The sequence below is a fragment of the Eptesicus fuscus genome, chromosome 11 (assembly GCF_027574615.1).
Source record: "Eptesicus fuscus isolate TK198812 chromosome 11, DD_ASM_mEF_20220401, whole genome shotgun sequence".
Lineage (NCBI taxonomy): Eukaryota > Metazoa > Chordata > Mammalia > Chiroptera > Vespertilionidae > Eptesicus > Eptesicus fuscus.
Genome location: NC_072483.1, coordinates 43,087,584 through 43,104,270, shown reverse-complemented (window position 1 = coordinate 43,104,270; position 16,687 = coordinate 43,087,584).

Here is a 16,687-nt window from a genome sequence, read left to right as displayed (position 1 = left end):
TAAACTAGGCAGGCACAGGAAAAATAGTTCTGATAAAGAGCTGATCTTTGAATTGACTACATATTTACCTAATAAAATTGTTTTAACTAGAAATAAACTAAACTGGAAGAAAAGACATACCTTGACTTGGAAAACTGATGTTTTGATCCTTACCCCCAAGTACCTTCATTGATTGAACTGAGTGCTCAGGAAAATTTTATCAGTTATCCTATATAATAAAAAGGCTAATATGCAAATTGGCCCCTTGGGAGTTTGACCAACCAGGAGATCAACCACTTTCTATGACATGCACTGACCATCAGGGGGTGGCACAGAACAAAGGAAGGCCCTGGCAGCAGCCGGCAACCAGGAGAAGGAAGGCTCGGATCAGCCCTGATCACCAGCCAGGCTGAGGGACTCCACTGGTGCATGAATTTGTGCACCGGGCCTCTAGTCTACACTAATAAAAGAGAAACATGCAAATTGACCATCCCTCCGCTACCACCAGCCAATCAGGAGCGAGTATGCAAATTAACCCAACAAAGATGGTGGTTGATTTGCATATGCAGGCGCGAAGTGAAGACTGAAGACAACATAGAAGGAAGACAAGTGCTGCAGAAGGGAGCTAAGTGGCGGAGAAGGGAGGGAGCGAGGCAGCAGAGACAGAAGGGAGTGAGGCAGCGGAGAAGGGAGCCCTATTCTTGCAGGAATCTTCCTGCAACAGGCCTCTAGTAGATAAATAAAAAGCCACACATTCTTTGCACGTCTGTGTAATAATGAATTTTCTACCCTACAACCATAGCAGATACTTCACCCTTTACCTCCCTAAGAGTTCTGAATTAAAATAGTATGGCCCATGTAAAACCAACCTACTTAATTCTTCATGTGTTAGTTCACACTGATCATTATAGGGACAGGATAGAATTTCAGCCCTGTACAGAGTCTACATTTCTGAGAAAAGATATGTAGACAGGAAAAGTGTGCTTTTATAATGATGGAAATAATGGCTCCAACATAATCAGCAGTGTATTAAATATAAAGTACATATGCCAAAAAAGGATATACACATAATTTAGTCTACTTTCTTCTTCTCACATTGTCCTATAGAAATTCAGGACATACTTTCCTTTACATTAATCATATAGTCAATCAGTATCCAAAGCATAAACTGATCCCCAAAAGTGTTTCCAAAGGGAACACCAACCAAATATATCGTGGTGTGACTTCAGGTAAAAAGAATGAATCAAAATATCCCTTAATAATAAAAAAAAAATATATCCCTTAATAAAAATGAAATAATTTAAAAATATATATCCCTTAATAAATACAACACTTCTAAATGAAAATATTTTCTTTAAAGATGGTGTAAAATTATTGTTTTCACTTAAAGGCAGTTTCTTCCTTTATCTCTATGTTTACTCAGAAAGACAAGTTCAATGTCATCAATAAATAACAGGACCTCTGCTTTTGCATTGATCCTGCAATGAAGTATTTTAACCTGTCATTTGCTGAATGTAATTGCTATTTTTAAAATAAAAATAAGGAGTTATATCCTGTTGTTGTTTTTGTTTGTTAGTAACCGATTAAAAGGAGTTTCCTGGCTAAGTAATTAAACTAATGCCATAGTAATTACTTAAATTATAGATTGGTGTCTAAGACACACTAGAGAAAATTGATGGTCACAAAGTCATTACTAACTAACCCAGAAAAACTATTGTATCTTTCCAATAAAATCTTTCTACAGATTACGACAGGCAAGAAAAGTTGAAATATTTGAGAAAATAAAATTTCATCTAGGTATTCAAGTCATTTACAATACTGTAACCAGTTTTAATGTGTACATCAAAATAAAACACCTTCTATAAGAAATCCAAAGGTAAAGAGTAATGTATATATATCCCTAACGGTTGTGCATTAAAATACAGATATGTAATATATTGTTTTTCTCATGTGCAATTTATCAAAAATGGTTAACCCTTTTGCCCCATAAAAAATAAGTTTTAAAAAATGTTGTTTTAAGGAAGGACCTCTTACCTCTGAGACAGCATGGAGGGACCTGAAGAGTATTATGTTAAGCAAAATAAACCAGTCAGAGAAAGACAAGTATCACATGATCTCATTCATATAAACTAATGACCAAAATAGATCCTGAGACACAGAAGCATGGAACAGATTGACAAATCTCAGAGAGAAGGCCAGGGTGGGGAGAGATTAACCAAAGAATTTATATGCATATATGCATAACCCGTGGACACAGACAATAGTTTTGTAAAGGCCTGGGAGGAAATGGAGGGGGTAGAACTGGGTGCAGGCTGGAGGGGGTCAATGGGGGAAAATAAGGGGACATTTGTAATACTTCCAACAATAAAGATAAATTTAAAAAAACAAAACGAAAAAAATTGTTTTCACTATTGCTCCTACTGACCACATTCTACAGTCAATCAGATAATTTTCTTGCTTTTCTCTAGTACCAGCCCTCACTTACCCAATTACAGTTTTGCTCCTGAATAGTAGTATGCATAGGCTTATGAGGCTGGAGAAAAGGCAGGGGGAGGAGGAAGCAATCTAGGATTTTACTCTCATTTAACATTATAAAAGTTTCCAAGGCCAAGAGCAAGGTAATCATCAAATTAGAATGTTTCAAATTTTTAAAAAGAGTGTGTTTTTTTTTAAAAAAAAAAGTAAACCAATCTTTATGTTGGAGTAAAATCCCAAAATTAAAAATCATCAGTTACAACAAAATTATAAAAAGTTAGTAAAGCCTACAGTAGATTAAATTATATTTTTGACTAGGAGCCCAGTGCACAAAATTCATGCACTGCGGAGGGGTCCCTCAGCCCAGCCTGCCCCCTCTCACATACTGGGAGCCCTCAGGGGATGTCCTACTGATGGCTTAGGCCCGCTCCCCATTGGGCGAGGCGACTGGGCTGATCAGGGGAAGGTGCCAGCCACATCACCCCGCTGCTGCAGCCACTGCCAGTCACCACAGCCGCCAAGGTATTTTCATCAATATGGACTCCAGTCCCTTCACCATGAAAAAATGACGACTTTCTTTAGGCATTTTCAAAATGTGTCTTTCATAGGCTATGACATTTTTTTCTTTATTTTTCTTTTTATCCTCACCTGAAGATATGTTTCCATTGATTTTTTTCCCCTTCCCTCCGATCCCAGGCTCGGCCCCTTCCCAAGCCTAAAGCCTCTGCCCCAGGCTTTCGGCTTGGGAAGGGCCCCTCCCTCACCCCTCCGATGGCCGGCTGGGAGTAATGTGGGTGGTTCCCGGGACCCAGGTAGGTATGCAAATTAATTGCCATCTTTGTTGTGTTAATTTGCATACTTACTCTGATTGGCTGTGGGCGTAGCGTAGGTACGGTCAATTTACATGTTTCTCTATTATTGGTTAAGATAATGTATCATTTTCAAAAAGTTGAAAACATAGCTCTAATATGAATATAAAATAGACATGTGTCAACAATTTCTTTTGTTCATTACTGATGGAAACTATTGAATCTGATTCCAGAAGCAGAAATAGCAAAAATAACTAGTTTTGACCTAAAAAATTAGTTGTCTTCAATAGGAATAAAATATTTACCAATTCACTTAAACTCAGAAATATACAAACAAAAAATACCAAACAACCCCAAAGATTATTCTTATAATCAAAAATGGTTTAATTTCATCTTAACATGTGGGGTAGCATATATGTTAATAACCATATACACCTCCTTGCTAAAGTCATCAACCTAGAACCAAATGGTACTGAACAACTACCCAGGCCAGAAAATTAACTTCTGTGAAAATTTTATTAAAAAAAAAAAATCTCAGGTTGCATTTTCAAGAGCCCCTATTATTTCTGATTAAAATTTTAATTGCTTTTACTGACACTTTTGTTCTGAGACTAAGAAACCCAACCCCCAAAATTCATCTCAACAAAGTTCACCTGTAGGATCTATAAATTGGATAAATTCTTCTCTCTTCAAGATACCTAAAATACAAAGAGCTATCTGGCCTGCTGCGGGAAACCAATTACTGTTTCACTAATAGAGAGATGTGGAGAGGAAGCCAGGAAGGCTGTCAACAACATTAATTGCTCTAACCACTCACCCTTTAGTTGAGACATTGTTAGCTGAAGCAGCCTCCACCTTTGTTTTTCCCATGTAAATTTCTGTTTATCCTGGCTAAGATGTTTTCCCCAAAGACTCAATAAAAGGAGAGCAGGGCCAGAGCAGTGAGTAGTTCTCCCACTAGAGTTGGACTACCGCCTGGCCTCCCATATCGCCAAATTGAATTTCTTCATGTCTCTTTTCATTTGTGTGCGGCCCTTCTCCAGAACTCGAACCCTGAACCGGAACCCTGAACCGCGCGGGACGTGGAAAGGGGATCCCACAGCCTGCCAAACAGTGACATGATATATAGCCTGTAAACTCTAAAACACTTATCAGACCAATTTTCTGGGACTGTTTATGGGCCTTTGGTTTCACCCATGATGTACAACCTTTGTTCCTTAATGGTGGATTTGTCAGAACTAATGAAATGAGATTTATTCTCATATAAGGCACATCTAGGCATAGTATTGGCTGCACAATCAATTTATCCAATTATGTCCTGGAAAAAAGGAGGACAGATTCTTACTGAACTGGTACAATGAACTATATAGACACAAGAAAGCTAAAAGACTCAGGAAAGTATTTGTTCTTGAATTCTGAAGCCTCTGGGAGAATGTTTCCATTTAAAGAGTGGTTCATTTTAATTAGCAAAAGCATAGTATACTAACTTGAGGGATAGGGAGAGATGAGGGGGAAATGAAAAGGTTTCCTTTTCCATTCCCAATCAGAAAAAGAACACTAAAAATAATATCCCCAATTAGATGACCCTCCTATTTCAGCCTTAGTTATCAGGTCAGCAGTCTGCTTCACGCAGCTGTCCCCATCAAAACCCAGAAAGTATTGAAAATCCTGACTCGGTCATTTAGTACCATCTGATGTTGTCTAAGTGTTGACACTTTCAGATCAGCCTATACCCATAAGTCTACATGTTGAAATATCAATAGTTAAGAGTACTTGTTCAGTATTTGATTTCTATTGCTACATAATAAATCACCACAAATTTAGCAGCTTAAAAGCACACCCACCTATTCCGAGTTCTATAAGTCAGACCTACAGTTCTGTAGGTCAAAAATGCTGGTGGGCTCAGTTGGATTCAATGCTCTCGGATTCAGTGCTGAGATAGATAGATGAAGGCTTTCTTTGGCTGGATAAAGCTCTCTGGAAGCTCTTGGGGGAGAATCCTCTCGCAAGCTCATTTCAGTTGTTAGGCCTGAGGCCGTGCTGGCTGTCCGCCAGGGTCCACTCTGGGCCTAGAGGCTGCCTGAATTCCTTCTCACTTATTCCCTCCTTCTTCAAAGCAGCAACAGTGGGCTGAATCCTTCTCTCACTTCAACTATCTCTGGTTTTGCCTTCTGCTGCCAGCTAGAGAAAACTTGCTTTTAAAGAGCACTTGCGATTCACTTCAATCCACTAGATATTATTCTTCCTGCTTTAGTTTAACTGATTTAACCTTTATGACCTCTGCAAAATGCCATGTGTCCTGTAACATAACATAAACATAGACCTGACAGCTCATCACATTCATGTAGTCCTGAGGATCAAAAGGGAAATCTTGGGGGTTGAGGAGGGTAGCATTTCAGGATTCTATATACCACATAATCCTTTTCACAATGTTCTTTCTTTCTTTCTAGACCATAATTTAAAGCAGAGCCTTCTGAGAAGGAAGACAGGAAATGAGAAGCTGTATGTTAATGATATGACAATGTTTGAGGTTACTTTACTATAATAACTAATAATAATCGAATGAAAAAGAGTAAACTCCTCTATTGGGGGGTCATGCATAACTATTTCGTATGGATTTGTTCAACATTTCTTTTAAGAAAAATATATGGACTATGTGGGAATTGATAATTTTACCTAGAAATATTATGAGTGTTACAAAGAAATTACTATGTCCTAATTTCACACTTAATACTCCTTATCAATAATGACCTTTTCAGAGCAGTTAGAGGCATGAACAAATATTAGTGTGGGAGATTTTCACGTCTTTCATGCTATTCTTAAAGCACTCTCAATCACATAGAAGTTGCTGGATTTGAGCATCAACCTCTATCACAATTCACAGCCTCCCTTCTCCAGCCTCTTTTCTGCCACCTCCACAAAACATTTTAAAGGAAGGAAAGCATTTTCTTTTTCTTTGAGTTTTTGCTATTATAGTCCCATCAAATCATTATTATTATTATTATTTAAAACCAACCAGGTAATAACAATTTCTCTTGTGGAATAGTTTATTTGTTAAAAGGAAGAAATGTTGCCCCCGAAAACTCCTATTTTTTTTTTAAGTTCTCTGTTCTCTTGTCTGTGTCTCTTATTTTTAATTTACAATAGTATTACACCTCTACATCATTCACAGACACGAAATGCCCTACATTAGAATAGAACAAGTACTACTGTATTATTCTTAAGGCTTTTTAAAACGTTTGAAATATTCATATTTATTGAGAGCCCACAGGTAAGACGTGCTTCAAAATGTGTGTCATATTTCTTTTCAAAGATGACGCTATTAATTATTGTCAGTAGGACAGTGAACAGTAAATTATTACTCCAACAGTGCTGATGAAAGTACATAAATCCACTTACAGTTTTGCACCCTATATTTTTATGACTGCTGTCCAGAATTCGCTGTGATGTTAGAGATTATGAAACAAAGTGGATACGTGAGGTAGAAACTGCAGCCTAGGAAAAAAGTAAATAGCACTAGACTTGCTCATTGTCTTCCCCCAGTAATGTAGACTCTAAACCATTGTGAAAATAATAAGTAAGCAAGTAAATAAAGTAAACCATTGTGCCTATGAGATTTTTACCAGATTTACATAGTATAAAGGTTAGAAGAGAAAATTTGATGTGGCATATTGCCATGACATATTAACTATGTCAGGAATGGCAAACTTAATATTCCAGACTTTAGGAGTCACACCACTTTCATAGTAGCAACTGTTTGATTCTGTTGTCCCAGATACACAACCATAGACAGTAGGCAAATAGATGAGTATACTTGTTCCAAAAACTTCTTCTTTATTGACACTAAAATTTTAAATTCATATAATTTCTACATAATATTATTATATTTGCTATTTTTTTAACCACTAAAAAATGTAAAATCTTTTCTTAGCTTGTAGTTCGAATCCCACACCATACCATATATTAAGCAAACTCAAAGAGTACTTTTCAAGCTTGCACCTCAGGGTTGTGGGGCAGGGGAGGTCTCATGGCACACGGCAGCCACAAAAGCCAACCTCTTTTTTGGTTGATAAGAATAAATACTAGGAGGTCTGTCACCTCCATTTCTTAAGTTCTTTTAGGAAAAAGTCAGTAATGTTAGTAATTGCCATTATTTTTGTTTGTCGCTCATTTTCAAATGTTGTTCGCACTTACTATGCACAAGTAACTATGTTAGGTACTTTGAGTGCCTGACGTCAAGCATTTATATATCAAAAAGGAATAAGGGAAATACAAATAAAGACAGTGCAAAACATAATAAACTAAGATTATACAGCTAATGGGAGCTTGTGTGTTTGGGGATGTGAAGTGAATTTTAAGAAAGGCTACCAGGAAGAGGTACAATTTGACCTGGGCTTACAGGAGGGGTAGAGTATCAACAGTGAATATTGAAAAAGGACATTCTAGTTATAATTTAGCTACTGAAGTTGCATAAAAAGCCTGTGAACAAATATTCTCTTAAGAAATGATACTTATCCACTAATGATCTGTGAACTCAAATACTAGGAACAAAGAGAAATACTATAGGCACCCTAAAAGCCCTGAAAAGTCTCTGAATATTCACAGACAACTACCACAGTTTTTACTAATTATTAAACCCAGAAAAATCCATCCACTTTTCCATTCAATTCAATTCAGTGTCTAAACCAGTGAATTTCATTTTGTGTCTATTTGCAAAATATTTCCACTGTGTTTTGATTTGTGCTATGAATTTAGTATATAAATAGCATTATTTATATGGGGATGTTTATACCAAACAATAACAATAAACTAGGTGCTGTGTAAATAGATAAGTTTTTTCACTTGTTTGTTGCTCGTTTGACTTTGTTTTAAGTATCTATACTAATAAAAGGGTAATATGCTAATTAGACTGGATGTCTTCTGGACATCATTGTTGACATCTTCCTGATGAAGCCAGGGCCAGAGGGAAGCCAGCCAGGGACTGGGTGCCTGTGGATGGCCCAAGGGAAGCAGCCCGGGGTTCCCGGTTCGGGAAGGAAGCCGGTGCCAGCAGCCGGGGGAAGGGGGGCCTACTCTTGCATGAATTTTTGTGCATCGGGCCTCTAGTTAGGTATATTCCATTAAATGCTCACACACAAAAGAAATTCTGGGTATGATACTAAATTTTTTAACTGTCTTAGCAACATTTCAGAGATACTTAAACACTGCAGAAAGTTCATCTCAATTATTGTTACAACACATTTAATCCTAATTTATTTTAAAAATCCCTCTTTAGGGAGATAGATCAACCAAAGGACTTGTGTGCTTGCATATGAGCCTAACCAGTGATCACGGACAACAGGGGGAGGGGGGCTTGCGTGTGGGGGGGATTGGGAAGGGAACGGGGGGAGGGGGTTGATGACAAATATGTGATACCTTAATCAATAAAGTAATTAAAAAAATAAAAAAATAAAAATAAAAAAAATAAAAATCCCTCTTTATACCCACACTGTATACCCATACTATATTTGTCTACATTTCCACTGACATTTTTCTTTAATTAGAAAAGGTAGCTAACCTTTGAAAAATCTGATTCAAATCAGTCACCCTAAGATATGCAAGTGATTCTAATGCCAATTTCCTGCAAGTACTGTTTTAGTTGCATCCAATAAATTTCCATATGATGTATTTTATTAGCATCAAGTTTGAAATATTTTCTAATTTCCCTTGTGATTTCTCTTTTCACCATGAATTATTTAGAAGTGTGCTAATTTCCAAATATGCAACATTTTCTCTAGACAACTTGTTACTAATTTCTAGTTTGATTCCATTGCAGTTAGGAAATATACTTTGCATGATTGCAAATCTTTTAAATATACTAAGGTTTATTTTATAGCTCAGCATATGGTTTATACTGATGAACATACTATGTACAGTAGAAAATGTGAATACTGAAGTTTGGGGATATATTGGGCCATAAATGTCAAATTAGGTCTTAATAGTTTCGGTGTTGTACAGATCATTTATTTCTTTACTTTTTTTGTCTAGTTAATTAGAACTAAATATAATACATAACTCTTTTATTTTCCCTGTGAAGTTCTTATTGGTACCATGTAGAAAGAAGAAAGAAAGAAAGAAAGAAAGAAAGAAAGAAAGAAAGAAAGAAAGAAAAGAAAGGAGGAAGGAAAGGAGGAAGGAAAGAAGAAATCAGTAACTAGCTGTAGAAAAAGTTTAGAATAAAGAGGAAAAAGAAATGATTCATACACTTGTTGAAAAATGCAATTTTGGTTTTGTGGTTTGTTTTTTTATAAGAAGCAGGAAACTGCTGGAGTGTTTCTTAACAACAACAACAACAACAACAACAAAATTTCAACAATCAAAGAGATCCAGGAGGGCCACCCTGGCCTTCTCAGCCAAACTTCTCTCACAGTTTGTGGCCAGCCAAACCTTGTCAGGTTGAAAGGGAACAGCTTGAAAAGGAGGGCGAGGATGGAAAAAGCTTCACAGAATCAGAACATTGGATTCCAACTTCCTCGATCTTTTTTTTTTTTTTTTCTCTCTCCAGACTGAAGCAAACCATGGTTACTCACCCCTTTCTCTGCCTTGTCATGAATAAGCACATTCTTCTTCATGTCACTGTGTGCTTAACGGAAGGATGGCTGAATCGTTCTCATCTCTATGAGGTCTCACCTGTGAATGACATGGCGGCAGGGGTAGGGGGATGGGGTGGGGTGGGACCGATGAAGTAATCTGGTTGCTCCTTGTATCACTTGTACATGACTCCGTCTTTTTCCAAAAAATGTTCAGTTTTTCAGATTTTTATCTCAACAATGTGGCCTCTGGGCACATGGGGGTTATGTGAACTCCTGGAGGAAAGGGATAGTGGTGCAGAGATGCACACAGCGCTCGCCTCTGGATCCTACTGGGCCAGACGGGTGCCTGTACTTGTTACCACTATGGTGCAACAGGATTTTATTGCATTTGAGACATCCTCATACACTAGTGCTCTTTGTCCTGACTCCAGGCCAGCCTATGTTAGCTGCTGGGCTCTCTCAATACCTTTTAAGAGTTTCAGGCCAACAAAGACTGCAAGAAGGAAGGAACATGGTGTTGAGCTCGCTTATCTCTCCAATCCCTTGCAACAAGGCCATACCATTGCACCTCATTGGTATGTCACCAAGCTGGCTCCTTCCAGAGGTCGCAGAACACAGGCTGCATACTTTAGTGTTCTCAGGCTTATACTTATCTGAGTGTTTCAAACACATTTCTCTTTCTGGAATGTCCATCTTTGAAGAGGGGAGATGAGGACACACAGATCTAATCATCTGCCCCACCTCTATCCCTCACCATGCTTCCCTACGCTGGAAGAGCTGTTTCCTCCTTCTTCTTCCTCTCTGGAAAGCTATTCAATTTAGTCACAGCTGCTTTCTTCAAGGAACGCTTAGTGTGTTAGCATAGCCTAAATGGTAGGTGTCGTGTTTCTCTACTCAGTGGAAGAAATCCTATGATCTGGGCATATCAGGCTCAACACACAAGCTGCTGCCTCATCAGGTTCTGGAATGACTAAGCATGAAGATACATTGGTGTATTGTGCCAAATATTGTATTTCCATGACAGATGTTTAAAAATTTCCAGAGTTGTGGAACACAGTTGCTTTTTAAAGAGGAGTGAAAATATTTGTGGGGGAGGCCATACAATTGATTCTTTCTTTTCCTCTTAAAACATGAATGAGGTTATAGATTATGTGAGAATGGGAACTATTTAGTAAATATATATTGATATGCCACAAAAATTAAATTATATATACTAGAAACTCATATTCCTAGTTAATCACTCATATAGCAAATACTGAATTGCACCTATGAATTGCAAGAATATTTACCTTTCTTTAATTTTTATGAAGTGAATTGAATTTCTGCCGACCTTTCCCAGCCCACCTGGAGGGACAGCCATCACCAGTCAATTGTTGGGTTACTCTTGTGCCGTATCCCATGAGTTAGAGCAGAACACATGGAATTAAGCACCCAAGAAATTAGGGAAGGGCCGGTCCTTGGTTTGCTTTGGTCAGTGGTATTTCTGTAACTTCTTTCTGCTCAGGATCTTCTGAAATAGAGGACAGTGGTTCCCCAGTGTGAGGCAGGGTGACAGAGCCACCACGGGTTCTTCCCAGGCACTGTTTGAAGTGATATAGGTAGAGGACTGTAAAAAGCAATTAGAACGGCCACCCTATGGAGCTTTCATGCGAGCCCGGAGGGTGGACATCGAAGAATCATAGAAGTATAAAATAGAATATCCTCAGAACTTTATTATGCTACTAGTGGCCCGGTGCATGAAATTCATGCACAGGGGGTGGGGGGTGTCCCTCAGCACGGCCTGCACCCTCTCCAATCTGGGACCCCTCGGGGATGTCCCTGCGGGATCGAGCCTAAACCGGCAGTCAGACATGCCTCTCGCAATCTGGACTGCTGGCCTGATCACCCAATGCCTCCCCCCCCGCCCCCCCGCTGGCCTGATCACCCCCAACTGCCCTCCCCTCCTAGCTTGATTGCCTCTAACTGCCTCTGCCTTGGCCCCGCCACCATGGCTTTGTCTGGAAGGTCTCCCAGTCTAATTAGCATATTACCTTTTATTAGTATAGAAGATAGAGGCTTGGTGCACGGGTGGGGGCCGGCTGGTCTGCCCTGAAGGGCATCCCGGATCAGGGTGGGGGTCCCCTTGGGGGTGGGGCTGGCCTGGGTGCAGAGCCTGGGGTGGTTTGCAAGCTGGCCACGTGCTGATCAGGGTGGGGGTCCCCACTGGGGGTGGTGCCGGCCTGGGTGAGGGGCTGGGGTGGTTTGCAGGCCAGACATGCCCCCATTGGGGTGAGGGTCCCCGCTGGGGGGCGTGGACGGCCTGGGCGAGGGGCTGAGGGCTGTTGGGGATGGTTTGCAGGCCGGCCAAGCCCCCGGCTTTGTCTGGAAAGTCTCCGGAAGGTCTTCAAGTCTAATTAGCATATTACTCTTTTATTAGTATAGATTATGGCAAACATGTAGAGATGATTTCCAAAGCAACATTATTATATTGTCTTATAGGAGACACAGTGATCCTTTCAGTGGAGTTAAATTGCTAAACAAAAAATACTTATTGATCTCCTACCTTATTGGGACTGACGATGCTAAAATGTGTTCCCTGACCACTGTAATGATTATAAAGTTATTTTTTTGCCACCAGGTGAAGAGGTTGACAACATGTTTTTCTAATTGTTAAATTAATTTTGGTGAGACATACCCTATATTACAATAATAAATGTTTGCTAAAGATTAGCTTTAATTATTTGTTCATCTCATTTGTTCATTGCAAGGTGATGTGAACCAAGTACTAATAGATTTAAGGACTAAAAGCTTGAAGTTTTCTGAGAATTAGGAAGAGTCAGCAAAAGTTGATAAGAGATTGAAAGGAGAAATGAAGACATCACTTGTAAATGTTGGATAACTATGTTATTCAAAAGATAATGATTTATTAGTAATAGGAAAAGTGTGTAAACAGTGATGAACTCAGATTTTAACTGTGCACTTTCATAATATAAATATCTAATATATTAAATAATTTAAATTGTTGTAAATAGAGATGTAAAATTGGGAGAATTATTACTGTAGATGCTAGGTGGAGCCATGAAAGAGGATGAGTTTACTCAAAAGGTGTATATAAAACTGAAAACATAGGTACAGTATTAAGATTAAGCCCAGAGATGAGAAAAATGAAGTTCATGAAGATATTGTCATAGCTTTAGCAGTAATTCTTTTAACTGTCTGCCAAACAAGAGTGGAATTGCTGAAAAAAGTAATAGTGTAATTCACCTTCTCATGCTGTTTGCTGTTCTTGTTGTTACAAGAGAAAATAAAAATTGAGCTTAAATCAGGGTAAAGGATCTAAAAAGTTGCAGGTATGCTTATATGCCATGTATATGCTACATGCATATACATATGGGTATAAGCTAGGTACCTGGTTTTGATTGAAAAGAATCTTCAATTTTATTCCTTCAAGAAGTAAGTTAATAACTAAATAACATGAATAATTGTTATGGGGTAGTCTTTGGCTGTATTGGAGTAAGCATTTTCATAACCAGTAAACAAACAAAAGACTGGTTGTCTTGGTTACACATGATACATACCAGAATTGGCTTGTTTTCCTTGTGTGGCTTTTCACATTCTGAATCATAATTATGTTAAGTACCAGTAATCATATGTGGCAGGTACAAATCAGTAGTGGTGTAACTGTGACTCATTTTCACATGTACTCTGCATATGCAAGAATCTTTAAAGAAACGTTAGAGTTAAAAACATCTACCTAAAGTTACCACTAACTTGACTTTGACTTTATTTTTAATTTTATAATGAATCTTGGGAGTTAGACAGGTTTGCTTATTTATTCAGTAAATAAATAAGTAAATATAACAAAATACTTGCACAACTTTGCTTCCTCAAGTAGGTAAATACTTCATGTGCTGCAGTACTACATCAAGAAAAGTTGTCATAATCTCTCTCAAAAAAGGAAAACTCCTGTATCATGTATATACAAAATATTTGTACAAGTACAGTCATTTATATATTTTTTGTTGAATGAATGTTACTTTCTTAATGTAAAGAATGATTTATATTATACACTTCTTTATTGAGAAAAATAACAATTAGAAAGAAATCTTATAGCATAGCTATAAAATAAAGTAATACAATTTCCTATATTTGGACAGATCCAATATTGAAACTGGTGAATGGAATTTAGACTTCTCAGTTATAGAAATACAGCAAACCCCTATTTTACAAGGTAGTTGAAAAGGCTTAGGCCTCTCTCCAACGAAGATCAATAATTTTGGTAATGAATCAATGCAAATAGAGACTTCTCTGAAATTTCTTGAGTATCTTTTTTAAAAATATTTTTTATTGATTTAAGAGGGAAAGGGAGAGGGAGAGAGAGGTAGAAACATCAATGATAAGAGAGAATCATTGATTGGCTGCCTCCTGCACACCCCCAACTGGGGATCGAGCCCACAACCTGGGCATGTACCCTGACTGGAAATCGAACTGGGACCTCCTGGTTCATAGGTCAATGCTCAACCACTGAGCCAGGCTAGCCGGGCTGAGTAATCTTTAAACTTACCCATCAGTAAAAGTGTGGGGTATGTCCTGTAAAAAACGTACAGCTATAGAACTCATCTGAGGCACTGGCTGTTTTTTGTTTCATTGATTTGTTGACTATTTCATTTTTATACACAATTACAATCACCAGTTCTAAGAGATAGCAGTTATTTAAATTGTAAGTCACAACTTCATGCTGTTTGTTGTTCTTGTTGTTACAAGATAGAATAAATCATGTGCTGAAGTTCAAAATTACACAATAAAAGTTCAATTACATATTTAACTTAATAGGAAGTTGGAAAAGAATAAATATCATTTGTTTTCATTTTGTCTGATCAAAGCTTCCTTTATTTAAATATCTTACACAAAAGCAATCATGGATATTGATAAAAATGCATTTGAACGAGAGTAAAACAGAAATGAAAAAGACTAATAATGAAGGATCTGTTCTTTATTTGGTTGTTATAGGCGTGGCCTTCTTGCCTTAGATATGACATGCTATGAGTCAATATTACCCTTTATGTAGAAAATAAAGAGCATCTTCTCATAAGAGCCTAATTTAGTGCTGTACTACCCAACTTAAATAGCATCTTCTAATAAGAGCACTATTATAGTGCTGTGCTACCCACCTTACATTGGCTCATTTTTATTATACTATAATATTCTGAAGTAATTTTTACAACAGGGATTATGAGTTTTCTCATCATTCAAATAACAGTATTATTTTATAATATTAACCACACTTTCTTATTTTTATTTTTTTTTACTATTAATGTCTACAAAGTGCTTTAGACAGTGCCTGGAACCTAGCAAATCTTAATCACATGGTAGTTAGTTGCTATTGTGAAGATGAATAAGGAAAACCTCATTTAAAATGGGTTCAGGAAGCCCTGAAGGGGGAGCTCCCAGGCACTGGGGCTAAGGAAACCTTGAGGACTCCAACAGGTAAAAGCTTTTCTCCTTGCCTAGCAACAGACCCAGCCAATGGGAAGCCAAAACTCAACCAAAGGAAAGCCACTATACTTCCAACTCCAGGTTTCCTCTAAAAGACATTTTGCTTCTAACAGCCTCTCTCAACTTTCCCCTTCTATGAATAAAAGAAACCTCCCTTCCTCTGTTCTCTAGACTTGCCTATGGTTTTGCTATAGCTTGCTTGTTCTGAATTACAGTTCTTCACTGTTCCTGAATAAACTCATTTTGCTGGTAAACAACTGGCTATTTCATTTTTTAAGGATGATGCTATTATTTTCTTGGCTTCTTTGCAGAAGATAGATGACTTGAAATTGTTTGAAGAAATCCAAAGGACTGCTTAAAAAAGTGACTGCCAAGAAGCCAAGTTGGAAAATTTAAATAGTCTTTTTAGAGTCTTGTCCTCCCCAGCTCTGGACACCATCTATTACAATTCATTATGCATTTGTATTGTTCATGGTTGCATCAGAGCTGTCTGTTTCTACACGCAGCTCTTTGAAGTGCCCAGTGTTTCTCTTCCAGCAGTATCTGAGTGTAGCCATAATCTTCCAGCACAGAGCTGGCCAAAGATGTTAAATCTGAATTCTTTAACAGAGTCACAGCTTGCAAAATTAGTTGAACTTAAATGGAAATGTTATAAATAGAAATTCTCCCTTTTTTATAGGTTTTCAAATATGGTAAGATTTTGAGAAAATGGGTTTGCTTTTTTTCTTTAATACTATTCCCCATTCAGAATCATAAATTTATAACTTGGGTCAGAAACAAATATATGCAGGCTACTGCCTGTCTTAGCCTCAAGTTCATTTCAATTTCAAAAGATAAAGTCTTTGTAGAGTCTACATGGCTAGATTTAACATCCTGTGGTAGAGCAAATGTGAGTTTGTGTAAGTTGAGGATCTTCTTACTGAGTAGTTTGATTAGGTAGCAGTCAATGGTGATCCAGAGGTGAGAGGTAAAATGATGGATGTTAAAACTGGATGAGATATTGAGTGAAGAAAAACCCAGAGAGTTTGAGATAAAAAAACATTACAGAGCACATCAATGTCCATTTTAAGATACTTTAAAGAGTATCTTCTTTTCATTTCAACAAAGACATACATAGCAAGGAAAATTCATTAGAAATGACATAATTCTAAACTTTGTCACACCACTTCTAAACATTAGTGTAGGGGGGCAGAGGCTGAGTGGAGGGGACAAAGGGGGCCAAAATAGGGAACATCTGTAATAGAGTCAACAACTAAAAAAAGACACAAATAAATACAACCAGATTCTATATTGCAACTATTTTTGAAATTAAAAAAATAATTTAAAAAATAAACATTAGTGTACACAGGTAAAAAGGACAGCATTATTTCACTCTCT